This window comes from Physeter macrocephalus, chromosome 11, assembly GCF_002837175.3.
Source record: "Physeter macrocephalus isolate SW-GA chromosome 11, ASM283717v5, whole genome shotgun sequence".
NCBI classification, from domain to species: Eukaryota; Metazoa; Chordata; class Mammalia; order Artiodactyla; family Physeteridae; genus Physeter; species Physeter macrocephalus.
The window spans coordinates 146,597,128-146,607,254 of record NC_041224.1 but is presented as its reverse complement, the minus strand read 5'-3'; the positions used below and the strand labels follow the sequence as shown (position 1 = coordinate 146,607,254).

The 10,127-nt window shown below is 35.2% G+C and overlaps 1 protein-coding gene across 7 annotated transcripts in view; it reads right to left on the bottom strand.

Moving 5' to 3' along the window:
• FUT8 (fucosyltransferase 8) overlaps positions 1-10,127 on the bottom strand; it is a 336,029-nt gene that overhangs the window by 212,016 nt on the left and 113,886 nt on the right. The window contains exon 3 of one of the 7 annotated variants that reach the window (XM_055088532.1): positions 5,111-5,173. The exons of the other annotated variants lie outside the window; for them this stretch is intronic. The gene's annotated coding sequence lies outside the window, so the exon portion shown is untranslated. The remainder of the gene's footprint in view (positions 1-5,110; positions 5,174-10,127) is intronic. 7 annotated transcript variants of the gene reach the window in all.

The following is a 10,127-nucleotide window of genomic DNA, read 5'->3' as shown; positions in this document are numbered from 1 at the left end:
TGCCGCGGAGCGGCTGGGCCCGTGAGCCATGGCCGCTGGGCCTGCGCGTCCGGAGCCTGTGCTCCGCGGCGGGAGGGGCCACAGCAGAGGGAGGCCTGCATACCACAAAAAAAAAAAAAAAAAAAAAAAAAAATGTAGTCTGATTTTTCTCCTCTTCTGTACTCCACTGCTCCTAACTTCTAAAAAAGTTCACTCTCTGCTTCTGTCACAACAGAAGCAAAATCTCCAGTCCCAGGAAGACCCAAATGATTCTTTTGAAAATGCTGAAGACTACTTTTAAAGAAGAGGTCAGACAATAAGCTCAATAAAAGACCTACTAGAACGGTTTAATAATTCATATGAATTCTAAATAGCACAACAGAATATAGCCAAAGATCCCAGAGATAAATAATATTATTGTATTGGCAAACAGATTGAGTTTAAAATATGCAAAATTATATCCTATGAGTATTTAAAGCAGAGCAACAATGTCTATAATGTTTTAGCTTCATTTAGTCCAAGGACACTCCCAAAAGTAAAGTGTACAATACCTTCAGTCCAAGGACACTCCCAAAAAGTAAAGTGTACAATACCTTTTTCATTAACAATGACAAAGCCCTGTTGACCTCATTTCTGAGAATGAACAAAACTACAGATATTAAAAATGGAGTTGCTTAACCCACAGAGTTATTAAAGTGGATGCTGGAGCCAGAAAGATTTGGGGGCTAAAGACACCAATGCAAAGACTCACTGAAATGGAGTCTTCTAAAGACCTAAGTGTAAAATTATGACTTGAAGCCAATTCATTGGTTCCTTTAGGTAAGGTTTTACATGAAGAATCTAAGAAAGCTGAGGTTCATGTGAAGCACTGTAGGGATGAAACTTGATTTCCCAAACTGTGGATTTGGAGTAAGACTTCCCAGGAAGCCAACACAGACAAAACCCAGAAGAAGAGTGTTCTTAGGAAGGAACACAACTGTCAAAAAACACAGAACCTGAGCATTCCTGATATGACTCTTTCATTAACTAATATGACTAATAAAGTGACCCATACCAAAACTCCTTGAAAATTTCCATCAGGTTTTAATTATTCATATTAGTTATGTAAATTATTTATAGTTATATTTTCCTTTCTAGTTAGCACCAGAAAACCACTCTCTTCACCTCTCTACCTATCTTCATAATAGTATGTTCTCAATCTGCCTTACTTTCCTACCCTATTCAAAAAGACTACATTATTTGAATAATAAAGTAAAATATGCTACATTTATGAAAAAATTAAAATATACCTCAAAGAAGTGATATTTACTAAATAACAGTTGAATGAACAAATATCACTACCCTCCTACACTCATAACATGGAAAAAATTTAGTGGAAAAAATTTACCAGCTCCATCACCAATCAAATAGAAAGCTTATTATATCAAAGAAACACAACTATTTAAAAACCACTAGAATCATTTTTTAATCATCAGGAAGAATAAATTTAAAAAGATGATTCTCAAAATTCATGGTGAATCAGAATTATTAAGCTCGTAAAACTGCAGAATCCAAGCTCCGTGACCAGAGATTCTGATGCATAAAGTCTGAGTTTCTAAAGATGAACCCAAAACTCTACATTTTAACAAGCTTCCTAAGTGATTACCATGCAGATTATCCTTGAACTACACTTTAATATATACTTCACCTTCAATCCACTGTCAACTCCTCAATAAGTCTTTGAAGTCTGGTCAGAATGCCCACTCCTAAGTCTTATCTTAACAGCCTCAACTTCTACTTAAACTACATGCTTGGAACTAACACAGAGAAAAAAATTATAGCAACCAGTTATTGGACATATATTACTATGGGCTATAAAACTTCGCATGATCTATTATATATACATAAGAATTAAATGATATTTTGCATGTAAAGTACATAGTACAGTGTCTGGTTAAAACAAATAAATGCTCAATAGAAGTAGCTGCTAGTTGAAAACTAATGTCTACACAAAAACCTACACATGGTTGTTTATAGTAGCTTTATTCATAATTGCCAAAACTTGGAAGCAACCAAAATGTCCTTCAGTAGGTGAGGATAAGTAAACTATGGTACATCCAGACACTGAAATACTTACTATTCAGTGCTAAAAAGGAATGAGCTATCAAGTCATGAGAAGACATGGGGGAACCTTAAAGTGAATGAAGTCAATCTGAGAAGGCTACATAGTGTATGATTCCAACTAATAGGCCATTTTGGAAAAGGAAAAACTATGGAGACAGTAAAAAGATACGGAATTATCCAGGGCTGGAAGTTGGGGAGAAGGGATGAAAAAACACAGAGGATTTGGGGGCTGCAGTGAATGTACTCTTTATGATTTTATAATGATAAATACATATCATTACATATTTGTCCAAACCCACAGAATGTACAACATAAAGAGTGAATCCTAAGGTAAACTGTGGATTTTTTATTATGATGTGTCAATGCAGGTTCATCAATTGTAACAAATGTACCACTCTGGTGGGGAATGTGGACAATGGAGGAGGCTATGCATGTGTAGGGGCAAAGCACACACAGAAAACCTCTGTACCTCCCTCTCAGTTTTGCTGTGAACCTAAAACTGCTCTAAAAAAAACTGTCTTTATTTAAAAAACAAACAGTAAACTATTATCCCTAACAGCAGAGATATTATTTTGCGGGGGTCCTCCAAACAACCCTAAGAGGTGGTTGCTATTATTTCCAAATTGCAGTTAAGGAAACTAAGGTTTAATAACTTTCCGGGGCAAGTAACTTGCGCAGAGATAGTTAAGGAGCAGAGACAGGATTCAAGAGAAACCAAGTAACTCCAAAATCTGAACCCTTTACTCTAACCTAACTTCCTGAAGCAGCCAGGCAACAACAGCCACTACAAAACCACTCCAAGAGTCATAATCACCCTTTACAAGAATTTTCCTGAGTCATCTCCATGTCAGTCATGACCTAAGCACCCTCTCACAACATTCCTATAAGTCTACGAATTAAAGAAGGACAGGCATAGGACTCTGATGGATGGCTGAGGACAGGTAATTGTAATAACCAATATTAAGTATGTGTTAATGAATGAACTACTTTGCATTAAGGAATGTTCTAATAAATATAATACTTAATGAGTGTGTAATGTTTTCACAGCACTTTAGAATTATAAGTTACTAATAACTCCATGACAAGGCTCAATATGACTGTTAACCGTCCAGCAGAAAATATGAACAGACAGGTTAATAAAATCTAGTCTAAAGTTAAACAGCTAACACTAAATAACTTGAGATTTCATTAACCTGTCAAACTCAGTCTTGGGACTCTCCACAGATAAGGACTATGATCCTTAGTTAAGAGTCTAAGAAGCCACGGGCGGGGGGGGGTCAATTCAAAATAACTAAGACTTCTATATTTCATCCACACGAAATATGAACATAATAAATATGAAATTCAAAGTTCTCTAACATGATATTTCCTATTCAAATTTCATAAAATTTTATTATGTTCCGAATGATTAAGTTTTGTATATGAATCATTTATTTTTTAAAACACTGTAACTTTTCTCAAAATATCTGTTTTTCCCCTCATCTCAAATTGCTCCCAGGTGGCTACTGTTCTCTTTCTTCCAAGTATATTTCTAGCTTACATCAAGTTTTCATGCTTATATCACATCATAAAATCTAGTCCTTACAAGAGCCTCACCAAAATTCCCTTTCCCCCTGATTTGCACAGTAGATTATATTCAGGTTCCTTCTTTTCTGATACCATCACTCAATCTTAAAATGTTGAATAAATTCTATATTTCACCTCCTCCACCACCACCACCTAAACCAAGTTATTACCAGCCTTAAAGTGTTCATCTTTTATCTCTAATGGCTATCACACTTAGAGAAGGAAAGGCAGAGAATTTTTCCCAGAGGGGGCTCCAAGTTATCTTTAAGAAGCAATATGTGGTAGCATTAAGGGTTTGGTCTCTAGAACCAAAAAGCATGAACCCTGCCTTCTACTGTGCAAAGCTCAGCTCCGTCATCTGTAACAAGGGTAAATACTATTAAGTTATCACAATGTTAAATTAATATTTCATTTAACTAATTTCAATATTAAAATATCAACACCATAGGTTGTTGTAAGATAAAATAAGAAAAGCATTTAGGACAGCATCTGGGACTTTAGTGCTAATAAGTGTTACCTATTATTGTTATCATTATTTCCTTTTTTGTCCTGCTTCCTGAACCTATCATTCTCTTTCTACTCCTGGCTGTTCCATCAATAGGTTCTCTCTTCAGTCAAGCCAGCAACATATCCAACAAAATGTAAAGTATACACAATAGCAGATGGAGAGGGAGATCATTTGGGGCCGACAAAAACAAAGAACAACAAACACAAGAGCCCATAAGAAAAGTGTACTGCATCACATAACAGAAAGATTCTTCGGTATGAGAAAAGCTAATTCTGGAGCCCTGTAAAAGGTATCTTCAAGGGGGTTGGAATAGATGTTCTTAAAGTCCCCTTTTAATCAAACTCTATGCCCCTGTCAAAGTATCCAACCCAGATGTTAAAATCCGGAACCTATTCTATTGATAATATTCAACAAGACTAAAAACTGTACGTTCCTTGTGACACTTTGACTCAGCTACTGACTCATATCCGTACACCTAAAAATTAACAAGCTCCTATCTGCATCTATTGGAGAGCCTAAGTTTAGACCTCTATCACATGCCAACCCATGTTAAAACTCTGTCCACTCTTACCTAAAAGCTCAAAAAGCAGAAGATATATATATATATATATATATATATACATGAAAAGGTCAAAATGCTCACTTTGTCACTTGTGGTGTACTGAGTCTCATGGACCTAGAGCAGATTCAGGTGAGTAGCTCTTTAACTTAAGCCAAAATTTAGTTCAGCTTAACATCCCATTATCCTTTCATATTCTGTCACATATTGTAGACATTTGCATTATATATTTTATTTCCTACTTCCCCAAATTAGACATAAAGTATATCTTAAAGGCAAGGACTATATCTTCCTTAATTCAAAACTCTACAACCTTAATTCTGACATATTGGATACACAAATATTTGTGATGCTAGATTGAATCTATAGTTATAGTATAAAACAATATTATTTACCTTTGTGAAGTCTTCGGTTTTTAAAACAATTTCACATGATTTCATTTGATTATTCCAGTAATCCTATAGTCACATCAAAGATACAGTCTCATTTTTTATGAAGTACCTGAATCTCAAAAGTCTGATTAACTAATTAAAAATTATTCACTTTAGTATGTCTTAATAAGCAAGCTTTTAGTCCAAGACCATGCTGGTCATAAGTGACAAAAGCCAGAACTGCACTGCACTATATCACACCATGCTAGAGCCTTTCTCAGAGAGAACCCGTAAGGGAAGGAAGAAAATGAAAGAAGACAGTGACAACAAGTTTTGATAATGAAATAAATATATGGCCAATCCTTAAATAAAACTGAATTGCTTTTCACATTTCATTTTTCCTATCTTATTGAAGTCTCAAAGTTTTATTTTCCTTCCTAAGAGTTTCTTTCTGTTAAGTTTCTTCCTTTATCCTCACAGTATTAGTTGTACCTTCATCAACAAAGTATACTCCATCTCAAATTTTACCTGCTATCTGCCCTCATACGTATAAGCCAAACTATGTTTTAAAAGTTATGCAGTTTAAAAGCTTCCTCATTCTGCTTTAATGAATGTTTTACTATTCACTTGAATTCACCAGTATTCTCTGAAATGGCTTTTGTTCAAAGCTACCCTCTCGAAAAATAACCTACTATATAAGTTCACATTCTGCTGATATATCCACTAGACTTATGTGAGAAAAGAATTGGCAGCTTCTCTATAAAAGTACCTACAATGAACAATCAACATTAGCTGACACTAAGATAATAAAAGCAAGTTAACTTGCTACCTATTGTCACTACTGAGTTCATATTTAGAACGTCCTATAAAGCTCCCATTTAATCAATGACTTAATGTAATTCACTTGACTTCTCTGAATCTGTTTCCTTATGTGCAATAATAAGAAAGTTGCTCTAGACCTTTGGAATTTCTTCTAAGTTCTAAAGAGTTCCTGAGCCTGGGGATTTATATCCAAGTTTATTTACCCTCTAAAAGTTGATTTATTATTTTAATGAACATATTTGCACCTTTCTATCTACTGTACTTGAAGGTAAGAACTATATATCTTTGTATCCTTACCCCTTTGAACGTGGTGCTACGCACATACAGGCATGTTTCAGCTGCCTTTCTACCTTAAGAGTTAAATTGTTAGCTTTGGCAGAAGACCCTTTCAATCCCCTATGTGTGATTCAATGGCAAATCACTACAATTTCTGAGAAGATAACACTGTAAAATTAGGTTAAAATCCAAGTTATGTTATTATAGCCCAGGATCGATATTCAGCATGACTAGCATCCACAAAAGACATGGTAATTAACTGGGACAGGGAGACTGGCCCTAAACCTTGCTCTTAGTCACAGTTCTTCATAACCCTTATATCCGTTTCCCAACTGATGAATTGAAAACCAGACCTTAGAATGACATCCACATCCCTAGGTCATAAAACTATAGGAAGGAAGAGTGAGGGAAACGTTAACATGAATGTGTATTTTACTTCTGATTCAATCTAATAGAACTTGCTCCAAAAATTAAGAAATTTACCAAATTTGTTCTTAGACAAGGTGAAAGGCAATTTCCTATTACAGTAAAATTTGAATTAATATTTTTTTAAAACATAGACATAAGGTTCTTTTTAGGTATTTCCAGTCAACCTGTAATAATGTCAACATTAGCTTAAATTTAGATTGAAAGCCTATTATCCTTCTAAGTATTTTTAGTAGATGCCTAGGCCTTGATAAAAATCACTAAACTGTGTTTGGAATACTCATACATCTATAAAATTCAATGCAGAAACAAGCAGACAACAATCGTTTAACTGTGCATAGAGCAGTAGGAAAACAAAAGTTTCTGGGAACCTTAATAAAGAGTCACATATAATCATTACATCTGCATGCAGTTAAACACATGGCACTCCACTTTCGGGAATCCTGAGCTTACCAAAACTTTTACAACTAAATTTGGGTTACTTGGGGTGAGGGAAAGAGATGCGAAAGGGGAGTGAGGAGCCTTTAAAAACCCCTATTTTGACTAATCTGCAGCTGTAATTACAGCTGTTCTGAAGCTTTTCTTGGAACTACCCAATTACATTTTTTTTAAAATAATAATAACCAAAAGTAGGTTTAATGAACTGAAAAATTTGATAGGAGGACTTCTTCATAGTTAAAGGCTATTTCTATTGTTTTTGCTCTGCAACTAAGAGATAAGGATTGTTACATAAATGCAAGAAGCTTTCTCAGCTTCCTTGAATGTTGGAGTTTTAACAAAAAAAAATACATTAGAAAATGCACTGCACTTCCTTCCTTTAGCACTTTTGCAGAAACTCACATTTTATATTTCTCCTCCCTCGCCATGCCATCTATTTGGCATACCTATGAAACAAGTCTATGACCCAAAGCAGAAATATGTATGATATCAATAAACAACACATTGAATCTGTAACAGAGAAGAGCCAATTTTGACTCCATGTTGGATCTATTTCTTTGACTTTAGCCTTTGTTTTTCATTGCTTTTGTTATTATAATCATACATAATGGCCTGCCTCAGGGAACCCTGCCCACCTGTGGATGGCTGCAAGAAAGAAGAAATTAACACATCCCCTCCCCGAGGCTGGCCATTCCAGGAGATGTTTTGCAAGACTGATGGCCCTTTTTACTTTACTTCCTCCCTGCCTCTCCCTCTCTATTCTGCCTTTTTTTTACTTTACTTCCCTCTATGATTCTATAAAAGAAACTGGCATCCAGACCCCTATAAGATGGTTTTTCTAGTGACCCTAGTCCACCATCTTCTCATCTTCTCAGTCTGCCAGCTTTCCAAATAAAGTCGTATTCCTTGCCTTAACACCTTGTCTCCCAATTTATTGGCCTGTCGTGCAGCGAGCAGAGCGAGCCTGGACTCCAACAAATCCTTTTGATATCATTCCAAATATATTCTCTAATAGTGTATTTACATTTTAAAAAAAGGTTACATCATACACCAGCACAAATGGAGTTATGCACATCGTAGACTCATTTTTGTGTTATATTTTAGATATGATCAGCATCTCAGTTCTCTCGATAATTATTCATTCAAAGGGACAAATATTTAAAAATCACAAATGTCATTCTGGTCCAAGACGGCGACATAAGAGGCTCCCAAACTCACTGCCTCCCACAGACACAATGAATCTACAGCCAAACACGCAACACAAATCTATGGAACTTTCTAAATAACTGATTTGTTAATTTTAAAAATGTCCTAAACAGCTGAGATTTTACATAGCATGTTTTTATTTCTGTCTGTGGGTAACAGGAATTTCGAGAAAAACATCAAAGAGTAAATGAAGATACTTTCTTGAGAAGAAATAAAAAAGAATGCCTTTCAGAGTTCCCAACATTTAAAGATAGGGAGACTAAAAAAGATACTTCCCAGAAAATTAAAGAAAGTTAAAGTAGTGAACATTTGCTTTATATTGATATTATCAAATGTTACAAGTGAAGGAGAATGTCGTTTAAGGAGCAAAGTAATATATTACGAAGGAAAGGTTTTTGCCAGTGACTTACTATTTAGATGTAGATAAATCTGTTTTCTAACTTCCTCTGAATATCAAAAAGAGAAAGCCACATTACTGAAATTTTTGTGATCTTGTGCAGAACAAAAAAAATAACTTTCTCATAAGTTATGGAAAAGTACTTAAGTACACATGGTAATACTAAAATACTGATTACATCTGACACATTTACCCTGAGAGCTTCACAGTATATCAAATATATTTTCCATAGTTATGGTAAGCATATCTATGTAGAAATAGCAGATATACTAACCTTCATATTTTTTTTCATTCAAGCTGGTTTGAAAAGTACAAGATCTGTGGTGAGCTTGATCAGGAAAGAATAGGAAACTCACTTCACTTTCTATATTCTGAAAAGGTAGGAAGAAATGCCCCAATAATCCTAAATATGATGGCTAAATAATGATATTTTCCTAAAGTCTAAAGAGGCCAATGTCTTCCATGGATACTTGTACTTAAACTGAAAGGTAAGCAAGCATTACAGAAGAACACAGGGAGCCACAAAGCAAGAGGCAAACTCACAGATAATGAGAGGATTTGCATATTCAAAGAGGACAAGGATAATTTAATTTCAAAGCATAGATTATATTTATAGGAGATTGTATACACTTGTAGTCAAAAAGTACCTCATAAAGGCAAAGAAATCACATGAAGCAGACAAGTCACCAAACTCAAAAATGAACAGTGTTAAGTACCAGCTCCTAGAAACCAGTAATGCATGGAAAATTCCCAGATTTTTAGTGTCTTCACAAATTTTTCTATTATTGGTTCTTGCAGTCTTTTCCCAACCCCCCAACCCCTCTCCCCCAAGACCCAAGTATGAGGGCCCTTTACCCTGGTCATGATTTTAGACCCCTTCTAGCTCTCGATCTCAGAAGGCAATATCTTTATGAAACTTCAAAGAACAAGGAATTAAGTATTTTGTAGTGCTGAAAAGTTCTCTCAGGCTTTGCTTCCTGTACTCTTTGCACTGTGTTTTGGATCCTGTTATGTAGGTGCTTTGCAGTAGAGCAAACAATAATGTCTGATAATGAAAAGCTTCAAAGTAGACATATGGCTGGAAGGGAGATTGAATAGGGTTTTGTGGCAGCTATTTTAGTTGATGACACATCTTCTACTTAAACTGCAATTGATTAAAAAAATTTTTGCCTTATCCTTCTGTGATGATTCTAATAGAACTCAAATGAGATCATTTTTAATAGCTAGTTTGCAAACCTTGGTAGGTGCAAGCAACCTTTCAAAGCCTACCTGTGCATTTCAGGGAGCACAGTTTGTGACTGAATGGATTAGCTATTCTCTTTTATCTTTTTAATGCATTACTGTATATCTATCAGGATAGATCACATCTCAGGTCACAAATCAAGCCTCAGTAAATTTGAGAAAATTGAAATCATATCAAGCATCTTTTCTGACCAAAACACTATGAGATTAGAAATGAATTACAGGGAAAAAAAC